The 12,575-nt window shown below is 37.6% G+C and overlaps 1 protein-coding gene across 1 annotated transcript in view; it reads left to right on the forward strand.

Moving 5' to 3' along the window:
• Window positions 1-12,575, forward strand: part of CNTNAP2 (contactin associated protein 2) — a 1,037,874-nt gene that overhangs the window by 637,810 nt on the left and 387,489 nt on the right. The gene's annotated exons all lie outside the window — the stretch shown is intronic.

Raw genomic sequence — 12,575 nt, forward strand, 5'->3', positions numbered from 1 at the left:
AACTTCATTAAAATAATGCTTACTGGGTTTGGTTTTTTCCAGTCTGAGAAGAGTAACTGAGAATTAGGGCAGCCTTTCACTTTGGCACTACCTTTTAAGCCACTTACCTGTATTTATTTTATGTTGCTTCTGATTAATGGCTTCTTTGTTGGTGGAAAAAAGACAATACTAGGAAAGACAGAAAGAACAAGTAGCCCAAATCCTGCATACAGGCAGCTTGGCTTATCATGAAAATTACCTGTACATTAAAGCCATTGCAAGCCTGCTGGAAAGCTGAAAATGGGTTTTTCAAATAGTGCTCTGAAAGAAGCAAAGAGTACTAGATCACAGAACCCTAGAATAATTCTGGTAACAACCAACTACTGGAGTTCATGCCACCCTCTAAATGCAGGGCCAACTTCAAAGCTACATCGGGTTACTCAGGGCCATGTCCACTTGAGCTTTGTATATCTCAAGGATAGAAATTCTACTGGCTCAGTGATTTGGGATACCATCAGCAAATATCTGCATAGTTTCGGTAAAGAAATTCATGTGCTTTTCATTTCCTATTTTAATTTAAGAGACTCTCAAAGAGATAGATGCTAGTGTGAAAAAAACAAAATACAACATGCTGCTTTGGTCTTGCAAAATGCCTTCTGTTCCTGAAATGTAGGCATCCATTTGCACTAAATGAGTTGTGGTAGGTTGACCATGGCTGGCAGCCAAACACCCACCCTACCTTTAGCCCTCTTCCTTCTCCTGAGGGATGGGGAGAAAAACAGAAGAAAGGGAAAAAGACCGGTGGATTAAGAAGGCAATTTAATAAGAAAAGCTGCACATGCAAGCAAAGCAAAACCAGAAATTTGTTCACTACTTTGCATCAGTAAGCAAATGTCCAGCTGCTCTCAGGAAAGCAGGGCCTCAGCACATGTAGTGTTTGTTTTGGAAGAGAAACTCCATAACACTGAATACACTCCTTTCCTCTTCCATTCCCTGAATTTTTATTGCTGGGCATGATGTTGTACAGTATGGGCTTTCCCATGATCAGTTTGGCTCAGCTACCCCAGCTATGTCCTTGTCTAACCTTTACCCACCCCTCCTCCTGGTCTTTAAGGGGAAGGGTATGGAGAGAAGCCTTGATGCTTCTGGACAAGTGCTGTCCAGCAGCAGCCAAACAGTGGTCTGGTACCAGCATGGTTTTAGCCACAGCTGGGAAACACAACGCCTGTGGGCTGCTGGGAAGAAGATTAATTGAGTAATTCCATCCCAGCCAGACCCAGTATACCACTGTAGTAATCTCAGTGTTAAAGGACATGCTTTGTGGTGTACCAGTGAGGTGCTCTGGCAAGTCAGGCATTTTATATTGATTCTCCTCATGGACCTGTTGAAGGTTGAAGTCATAATGAAAAGAGCATGTGACAAGCTGCTGTCATAGGGATGAAGTTTGTTCTGTCTTCTCACATACATGTGAAATTAAAAAGAACTTCTGTGGTCAGTATTTGTCAGTTTGAATTACTTGATTTTATTTTGAATATTTGGGTTTGGAAATGTAAACTGACTTGAAAGAAAGGACATGAAGATACAGCTATTTAAGTCTCTGCTTTTCCTCCAATGGATGAATTTAAGCTTATGCAACGATTTGTATTTATCTCAATGATTGAACCCACTTATGCAACGATTTGTATTTATCTCAATGATTGAACCCACTTATGCGAGTTTCTACTAAAAATAATGCCATTATTATAGGTAAATTTATAAGAATTAAGGTTTTGAAATGTATTGTAATGTAATTACAAGTAACTTACAATGTAAGCTAATTAGCATCAGAGCTTTACAATACATTTATGAAATACAAGACTTAAGGTTTCCTATATGTAAAGCAGCTTATTTTGGAAGTTAACTTCTTATTGAACTTACTGTTTAGAAGCTATTTTATTTTATAACACATAATATACATTCAAATAGTTCATATATTATAATGCCACATGCCACATAAAAATAATATATAGTGGCCTTTTATAATATGAAAATATTATAAATATATTATGCTTTCTATATTTTTGTGTATTATATATTAGGTTTATTATCTATTTATATAAACATCTGTATTCATAACAGAGTTTGGCATAAATAAAAAAGTGTTTTATCTATGCTTCCATATGTATGTTTTCTTAATATAAGAGAACATGTTCTAACTCTGTTTCTCTCTTCTGCCACCTTGGATGTTGATATCATCCTCATAAAAATTAAAGCTGTATGTCTCACATTTATGGGTTTTAAGCACAGGAAGATAATGTTGCAAGCAGAGCAGCAATTGAATAGTCACAGGAAATTAGAATAGTATCAAAAGAAGTTTCTTGGGTTGGCGTTGTTTTTTTCAATGATTGAGATGTAATCAAGTTTGTTGTTTTCCCATGATCAAGTTTATTTCTCCTTAATTTGCCCTTTAGAACAAACCCTTTGGCTGTGTAGTAACAATGCCAATATTTAGGCTGGATTTTCATGGCTGTGTTATTAGTATCCACAAATAAGGGTTTGCAAGCACTTCTGCTACAATATGCCATTATATATAACATATGTGGCTTTCTTTCAAGGAATCCAAGTACCATGTGTGCTCTGTATCATCTCAATTTCACTTCCTTTGAAAGGGGAAGATACTTGTGGCTTGTCATCGTGGGATCCTCCTGCTTTTTTAAACTAGTTTGGATCTGAATCGTAAAGGCTTCAGCCATGATCATCAACATGGAAATTGCTCTCATAGCCACACTTCAGTAAAGACCCCGACTGGGCAACAAGATAAGCTGTCACATTGAATGATTCTTAATGCAGGCTTCAGCCATTTGGTTCAGGGCACAAAAGGTGAAGTTGTAAATGGTGGCATTTTTCATCATTAGTCAGAGTGGTTAGTGATGAGGGGAAAGTTTTCTCCATAAGAACATAACAAAAGGTACTGAGGATTTGTTGAATTCTTGGGCTGCACCTGCCTGAGGGTAACTCTTTCCAAAGTCCCAGGTTCTGCCGAGCTAAATGCTGGCCTGATATGGAAAAGGTTTCTGCATTTTGTTTCCACCAGTTTTGAAAAATGTGAAAAGAATAGTCATGTTAGAGTATTATGCTTGTACTTGGGAGACCCAAGTGTTAAAACAGTGCCTTTTTATTTTGTCTCCCCTTCCTCACATGAGCATTTTTTTATTGTAAAGATTGCAAGCTGAGATCTAATTACAGGGGAACACCAAAGCTAAGGAACATTCTCTTTTTACCAGTGATTAAATAGTATAAATGCATATAATTTCATGCAGGTATGTATAATTACAGGCCGTGAAAATGCTACTGAGAAAAAAAAAATAATCATCCCTATTTCTGTCTCTTAATGACCTATAATTGCATTAGGAAAGGAAGTTGCATTGTTGCCACAGTGATCCACGTGCTGCGTTGCTTGTGGCAGCACAGGTCCCTATGCGCCTTCTTTTACTTAACATTAACAACCTAACCTGTTGTTACAGTCCAGATGGTACTGTTGTACTTTCAGATTTAAGCACAGGACTTTGAATGGAAATTATTACTCACAACTAATTTATCCCAGCAGTCTCGGAGAATTCTAAAGCTTTCCTTACTTTATTATGGCTGGAATTATGGATTTTAATCACAAAATAACAATGAGGAAACACTAAAATGATTTCAAAATACAGTGTCAAATCTGCCATTGGAGATTACACGGCACATAAGCCAATTTTAATGAAAATTTCTGTGTGCCATGTGAAAAAATGGGGGTGGAAATGAAAAATTTTCATGTAGCTGTTTCTGGTATTTTATGAATGTGTAAACAGTGTGATTCCCTCTGTAACAGAGTGAGATGAATTAGATGCCAGTTTTTGAGAATAATTTCACATTAAAGATTAATTTAAGTAATCAGATACGTGCAGGAGAACATTTCTGGATGATTATTGCTTACCTGCTGTGGGGATACATTCTGTATGACAGAGTGCCAGCATTTGGCTTTAATCCCATAGAGCCACATTCTGTAAACTATGGGATTGCCAATCATAGTTTGAAGTAATTCATCCAAATAACAAAGCACAGCAAGCATATTGGTACATAAAGATGGCCACTGTATTACTGGCAGCAAGACAAAATTTCTTTGGTGTTAAAATTCCTAATTGCAAATAGTATTAAATTCTTCATTTCTGGATCTTTACACAGACATTAGAATTCTGCCCTTCCTCACTCTTCTTCCCCTCCCTCTGCCAGTTCAATAGTGAGACAGACAAGCAGACATCATCCAGCAGTTTCTGCATGAGGAGTAGATAATATAAGAATGTCCTGGCTGGAAGCAAACCCTGCTTTGCCATTATTTCCAACACAAATTCACAAAAAGGAAGTTATATATGACTGGGAAAGGGCTGAAACTATACCATGGCTTCAACCTGCAGATATTCCTGGCCATATGGCTGGAAGACACTTCCTGCATGTGCCTTCTCACTCTCCTCTTCTCCCCAGGTCTCCTTGTAACCATACAAACTTTTTATGTGGAAATGGAGGTGAAAGCTGCCTTTCAATGAGAGAGATTCAAGTGCATTTACATAATAATCCGTCTCAGTCCAGAAAAGTGACTTTGTAGGCAGAGATTATACCTCAGTTGACAATGCTTTTAATACTGTGGCACTTGTCCATTATGTGCCAGAGTGTGACAACTGCCGTATTATTAACACAGATCAGTAGACAGCTTGGAGATTACAAACTCTACAGAGCTAACCACAAAATAGGAATAGTTTCATTAGCTTTCTTTCTGCAGTATATCTTAGTTTTTTGCAATGTTTTTTTACCATGAAAAAATCTCCATTCTCAAAATAGGGGATGGGAGAAACATTGTAAAAATTGGGGAAAAGAAAGCATAAGAAACATTAAAAATTGAATAAACTGGGGTTTTCCATGTGTTAAACCGTGTTCCCTGCACGCAGATGGAAATATTTTTGCAAAATTTAACAGAGTCTATGCAGTACTTTGGTATCATTGAGAAATTGGCCAGACCTTCCAGCTGTCATTAGAACAGGACTCTCCAAGAGAACCAGAGAAAGACAGAATAAAATGGTGATTAGATCAGGGAAGCTTCAAAAAAAGAGAAAAAAGCAGCACCAGGGGATGTAGTAGGACTGCATGGACAGAAGGTGAAAACCTGTGAGGTTCCCTGTGTGGAACAATATGACCCAGATTGTTAAATAACTATATAGTGAAATCAGTAACTCTTTAAACAAGTCAGAATAGTTTGAGATGCAAATGGTTTGAGTGCTATTTTATTCTTATGCCTTTGCCATGGTTTTTTTTCACTTTACCCTATATTACACAGGTTACAATAGTCAATAATGTTCTTATGAGATTCTTTCAAGTAACTGTGTTAGTTGTACATCATCTTGTAGCTGTATACCTGAATATTTTGATATTTCAGAAAATCCTCAATTGTTCTTTGTCTTGTATTTTGTCCCATATAAGCTCCGCACAGAGAGGAAAAAAATCTCTCATTTTAACTCTAAGGATTACTAATATCTTTGTTTTTTATTATTATTTAAAAATTTAGGCTACTGAAATAATTTTCTTGAGAAAGTGGATTATTTGTTCATGATAAATACTTGTTCGTGCTACAACAAGAGCTAAGCCAGTAAACATTTAGGTATACTGAGGAGAGGAGGAGGAGGATGTAATGCAGAGTTATGGATAACTTGATAGATAATAGAGGTAGTCTCAGAACTGCATGATTGTTTTCCTCCATGGCCTGAAAGAAAGGTAACAGCACAGGGTTTGTTCTTGGGAGCCAAGTGGCAGAGAATGCACCATTGTCACCCAGCAGCTGTGCCCAGTGCATGGTCACCAACGGCAGGGACAACACTCTGGGCCTCTTGTCACAGTGACTGCCTTGGGGCCAGCATCCCAAAGGTCATCCTCTGAAGGATGCTGGGTGAAGGATGGGGCTGTTGCAAGTGGAATTGTGAATGGAGGATGATGTGATGAATGTCACACTTGTGGCATAGTGCCACCATCCTGCAATACCACAGTCACCGTGCCCTGGAGCAGGATAAAAGGGAGCATCCTCCCATCTCCCACTGCTATAGTTGGCCTGGAACAAGCCCAAATACATCAGAGAGAAGTCCTTGAGGAGCTGGTAGAATCCCTTGAAGCTGAGGGAGGAGAACTGGAGGCTGGACAAGTCTTCTGGAGGGGCTCCACTGCAAAACTAGCTCCCAGCAGGGTCCCCTTCTAAGCTCATCTGAGGGTCTGAAATCTTTTTTCAGCTGGATAGCGATGGCAACACAAAGGAAATGCCTTTTAAGGAGTACTCCAGAACTGACTGTCCTCATACTCTGTGTGGAGCCAGGGGCAGCAGTCATAAGAAAAGAGTTGCAGAGGTGTTGCAAGGGATCCCAGTGCTTTGGAGCACCACTTTGGAGCAGTGGTGTCCTTCCAGGTGCAGAAAGGATTCTTGCTACCAAGTAGGTAGCAAGATACCTTGCAAATACCAAAGGGCATTTGTTCATTCTTGGAAGGCCCTGACATGGATCCAGACTAGAAGTTGGGCATCTCCTGGGAGGTGTGCCCAATGTGTGGAATGAGGAGGCAGGTCTTACTCATATGTTCAGGGAATAGTTGATTATTACCTATGGGGTCAGGAAGGAATTTTCCGCTGGATCAGACTGGCACTGGACCTTGGTGGTCCTTTTTTGCCTTCCTCTGCAGCATTGAGCATGTGATGGTAAGGTCTCCACTGGGCCCTCTTGGACAGGTTGCTGCCTGCTGCTCATGCCCCATGAAGACAGGCATGCCCCATCTTGTGCCCTGCAGCACCTTTTGCCTTCCTCTGCTGCACACACAGCCCTCAGCCTCCTTTGGACCATTTTGGTCAGGTGCCTGCTGCCTTCGTGCCTCCCATCTTGTGTGAGGAAGCTTTCTAGACTCCCAGGCTGGGCCCAGGGGTGGCTCCCAGGCGTTGCTTCTTGTCCTCAGTAAAACTGAGTACAGCCCTTGTCAGGGCTCCCCTGGGTCCCTTTGGCTCTGTTCCTGCCTACTGTGCTTGTGCCCTGGCTCCTTCTGGCTCTCTGTCTTCCAGTCCCTTCACCATCTTCGCTGCCTTTCTTGGAATGCATTCAAGTACCTTAGCATCCTTTTTAAATGGTGAGGACACAGTTACAGGGGTTCCTCTCATCAAGGCACACACCTGCTTATGTTTGCTAATCTAAGATTAGTAGGGAAAGGATTTGAAGAAAAGTTGATAATAGTGGCAAGCATTTAAAACATTTAAATAATGTTACAAGTTGTTTTGGCAAAACTTTTGCTTTTTTTTGCTGTCTGCTACAACATTATTAATATAGGAACAGCTTAATCAAGTGGAGTAATCTATAATTTGTGAAAGTCATGAGCAAAATCTTTGTGTGGAAATTAATTTCTTGTTTTTTCTTACATGCATTAGTTTGCTTAGGGGACTTGATTGAATATGCAGCTTGTATTACATTCATACGTAATTATTATTTTATTCTCATTCTCCTATGGGGAAGATGAGAGCACTGAGCAAACATCCACAAAGCTCTCTCTTGGACATGAAATTTATGCTCTCACAAGAGTAGATGCTAAATATTTACCTGATCCCATTATAAAACTGTTGAAACTGACTCCTTGGATACTCAGCTGAGTTCTGAAGTCAAACTACTTTGATGGCTCTCTCAAGTTATTCATCACTTATTGCTCCTTCAAAACAGAAAAAGCTAATATATTATGCAGATTTCTTATTTTTATGTGATTGACATATCTTCTCTTGGATGAGCAGTGCTGCTATTCTTAATGAAACTCTTTATGTTCATTCTCAAAAATAAACAAAGCCAGATTGCTGTCTCAATTTTAAAGTTTACAAAAAATTTAACCAATGCAAAGAAGTTTCAGGAACTGTCTGTATTACTAATAGTCTTTAAATACAACTAAACTTGCATCATCCTCTCATTTGCGTTTGTTAACTAACTATGAATCTCTCAGATATGAATATCAATACTTCTACTCTTTTTTCCCAGTAGAAGAAAATGGATAATCATAATCCAAACAAGTAGACTGTCTGTCTATGACTAACTGTAATAGATTTGATTATATTCTATAATTAGTCAGCACGCTAATATTTTATAAGCATGACATAATACTGTAATAAGTAATAATGGCATATGTTCTGAATATTTTCCAGATGCTAGAAACAAAACTCTTGTATACTGTGGCATTCAAGTAAAACCTTATTAAATGAAGGCCTTGTTGCCTTTCTAAAATTAGGCTCAGGCCTGTTACTTCAGCTAGAGAAGGACTGTGAGAAAAGTGCGTGAGAAGAAAAACAATTAGTTTTTGCCCATGAGAACGTAGTATCAAGAGAAGCAAGAAAGCTAAACAGTAGAAGGAGAAAACAGCAATATATCTGCACCTGTTATTTTTCTGAATGCTTGAATGCTTATGCTATAGGTAGCCAATGGTAGTATATTGAAGTTAATAATAGCCAATGAGTCTATTGTAGTAGTTTAGCAGCCAATGAATCTGTAACACAAATGACAACATACAAAAGGTGTATAAAAGAGGCTGCTTTGTTTAATAAATGGCTTTTTGGCCCTTGAAAGAGGCACTGTCCATGTGTGTTGTCGCTGCCCCAACAGCGACAGTATACATTTTCTTTCTGTACGGTACAATTATGATTCTGACCCGTTTTATGACTGCAGCTCTGAATTTGTAATCAGGTATCAAGCTATGAGTAAATTTAACCCATTCATCACAATTATGTGCATCTGGACAGCAAGTCCTGTTGGATTACTAGAATTTCTGCTGGATCTGTTACAAAGAGGTTAAACCGTAGAATAACCATTTCATATCAGACAATATTTTTCTGTAGTAATAATTGTAAGCAAATGTCTGTCTTACTAAAATGTTGGGACCATCTCTTTTTCATACAGGCAAGCAATAAAGTCTCCAGAATAAGTAGTTTGTCTTGCATAAAACACTGCTACAAATAAGTATAACTATTTGTGGATGGAGTCCAACTTTTAGCAGAAATTGCCTTGCTGAACAGTTCCTGCTGGATTTACATTCTTTCTTTTTTTTTCAGGAATCGTTATAATTTTAAAATGAGCATATTGAACTCCTGCAGAATATTCATACTGGTGAGAGCCTAAAGAAATAGAGTTATAAGTCTAATAGATTAGAAGTGGTCTTGTAGTAGATATAGGTTGCTCTTTAAAACATGAAAGGAAAAGGCCTAAATATGCCATCATTGGAAATCACTAGTAATAGTAATAATGTCTAGATACGTGCATTAGGCTTAATACTGTCTCTGTATCTCTACAGCTTCCTTTTTTCAAAAAGAAGTGCTTATTTCAGTATTTCTGCTGGTAGTGAGTGTTTGCTAGTGATCAGACTCTTTTAAAAAATGACTGTCTATCCATCAAGGAAGGTGTTATTTCCTGTTCAATATTATATTTCTCCCAGATACTGACTTCACAGATCTTTTGCAGAACAAGACAGTGACATCTAAAAGTAAATAAAGGTGATCAAATCCATTTCTGCTACTAACACATTGGACAGAATGGGCTCACCTTATTTGTTTCATGCTTTTCTCTAGCTAGCAATATTAAATTCCTGAGTATCCCAGTATTTCTGTTGTGTTTATCATGGCATCTTTATTTAAAGAAAATGCAGCTAGAGAAAGGTTAAGGCCTAGATTCTTTACAGTATTTATATGCACTAATGCTCCCTAAACTTCGTGGCTCTCTCTGCCTGTGGGAATGGGATGGAGTCATGAGAAAGGGACTTGAATTCTGCGTAGCCTAAATAAGCAGACATAAGCGTCAAAGAATGGGACTAACCACAAACAAAACACTGAGCAAGGTTTTGAGACAAATGTGGGCCGAATTTTATGGCCTAGAAATATCTCAAATGAGAATATATATGTATGTCACAATGAGGGGAGAACTTAACACACAGTCCTTGTATTGTACTTCAGCACATGATATGTTTATTTGGAGGATGCAGAAGGGTTTGACAGCAAAGTGAGTGAAGAGAGGTTCAGTTTTTCCCTTGCTTCTTATGTAAACTAGGTGGTGAAGCAGCCAGATGGTGTTTTTCTGTATAAGTTTCTCTGTAGGCACATAAATAGTTCTGGGGCCACATTGGTAGACCAAGATGACGCATCAACTTTCAGGCTGACCACAGATTTGAACTCTGCCTCTCCAGTTTCACATCAAACTTACTTTCCAGTTAAATTATCTTCCTTCCTGCATTATGTTGAATAGATCTAAAGCTAATGCACAAAATTTTATGATGCATTTTAGTATTTGTGAGTCTGCAGATTTCTGTTGTGCATCAAATTGAAGGCAGGTGGCAATTCTTGATGAGAAATTGTGTTAAAACCTAACCAGATTTCTTCTAAGAAATTGGAAAGAACAAAACTCCTTGGAGGAATATATGTCAGATGCTAGTTGCTTAAACCTTGATATCTTCCTGGAAGGATAGTTTAAATGAGCTAATATAATGTTTCAGTAAACAGGTCTTCATTCATTCCCTGTAAATGTCACCAGTGGATTAGATTATACTAGCTGTTTTTAAAACGGAGGGTGCAGAAAGGAAATGAATATTGTATAGAGATCTAGATTAGGAGAGATATGAAGAGAACTGGGTTTCACTTTTGAAAATACTTAATCTGTGCAGTAAATGAGTTCTTTTTTTCCTGGTATAATATAAAAAAAAAAAAAGAATATTAGAAAAAAAACATAAGGAGGAGCCTTACCTGAGTGATCCCAAAAGAAAGTAAAAAATATTTTTACAGGACCTGTTAATTTAGAGGAATGCTTAATGGAACACTGCTTCATTTATAACTGTAGAATAAATATATTTTATATTTGCCATTTCTAAGCATTTTTAGCCATAAATTATATCACCCAAAGAAAAAAAAAGTCATAGTTATGTTACATTTTTCCAGAATTTTTATATCAAATCTATACTTGAATATTTGCAACAAAATTTTCACTGGCACTTAATTCTTGCAATTTCTGTTACATAAAATTCTCAATTTTGAGGAATAAGATTGCATTCTGTGGAACTTACTTATAAAACAGTAATTAAAATAAAAATATGAAAATATCCTTATTTCTACCCAAGCCATTCTGTAATTCTATTCTTTAATTATTAGGCTATGGTTTGTGCTGTTGCATCAGAGCTCTTAAATTGTTAGTTAAGATAACATTCTGAAGAACCAGTAAAATGGGCTATTATGTTATGATAGACTAAGAAATTCAGACATTTTATGACGAATAAAGCTCTACTAAATAATGTATGTAATGAGAGATATAAACAAGAGACTTATTTATTAGAAGATTCTCAGTGAAGCCAAAGCCAGATTGATTGTTTAGCAACTCTGGAATTCCTCTCGTGTGTGCTTATGTGTCCAGGTGAATGTTCCCCATCTGTGGTGGGTCCCAGTTTGATGATCAATATTCAGACTGGCAGCAGAAGAAGCAGCATAACATGCAAGGCTTCTCATGTCCTCCTTTCCATCTCAGTTGACTGTGGTAGGAGCAACAGGTACCATTCTGTCTAAGAGACCATATCCAGATGGAAATGTCTGCCTAGTCAGGCTCTATTGATTGGTTGCCCATTGTTAGTTCCCTAATTTATCTCCTAGGAAAATGTAGAAGCCCTGCAGAAGTATCTTTCAGGCCAGCTTCTGTTCACAGCCTGTAATCTAGACTTACCATTGCCAAATGTAGATACCCTATACTAACAGCACACCAATTTTGTGAAATTTGTCATATTTATTTTTAAAAAAAAAGTGTAAAGTAGCCAAAGCAGAAGCCAAAGAAACCTGTGTAGATGGTTTATTAGGTTTAAGGCAAGTGAGAGAGATAAACTGTTATAGTCTACTTTCTGATTTCTAGAAAATGCATACATATTATGCCTATGCATTTTACATTGGCAACAATTTTGGTGGTTTTTTTCAGTGGAATACTCATAAAATTTATACTTTTTCTTATTAGAAGCAATGTTGGGGAATAAGAAATTCAGTGTTCCAGTGCCAATTAGTACAGAACTTTTCCGCTGGGGGAGTTGGAGAAGAGATTTTAATTCCATAGTATAAATAAGTGCTTAGATATGAAAAACATCATGTGTTTGTAATTGTGCCTAGGATTTTAAAGCCCTTACAACTGCCTGCAAGGGCCCTTAGATCAAGAATTTAAACCAAACTGACATGATATAACAAAAGCAGACAATTTCTGTAAGGTATTATAGCCTTCAGACCTATGGAGTTAATTTTGTGCCTTGGAAAACAATCTGATTCTTATTTCTTGAAAAGACATTTGTTGCATTTATGTGTTGCCATGCATTCTTCCAATAACATCTCTATTTTTCTGTCATTGTGATAAGTTTCATTGTTAAGAAAGACTTTTTAGAGGGCAGCAGTTAGTTTGACTTCAACTTTCTATTTTGGCACCAAATTGTTTCTCTGTCAGCCAGAAATTTTTAAATCTAGGCAACAGCTTTCATTGGTCCTTCTTATAATCTTTCATGTCACAACGTTGAGATTATTGTGATTAACC

The sequence above is a fragment of the Corvus moneduloides genome, chromosome 1 (genome assembly GCF_009650955.1).
Source record: "Corvus moneduloides isolate bCorMon1 chromosome 1, bCorMon1.pri, whole genome shotgun sequence".
NCBI lineage: Eukaryota > Metazoa > Chordata > Aves > Passeriformes > Corvidae > Corvus > Corvus moneduloides.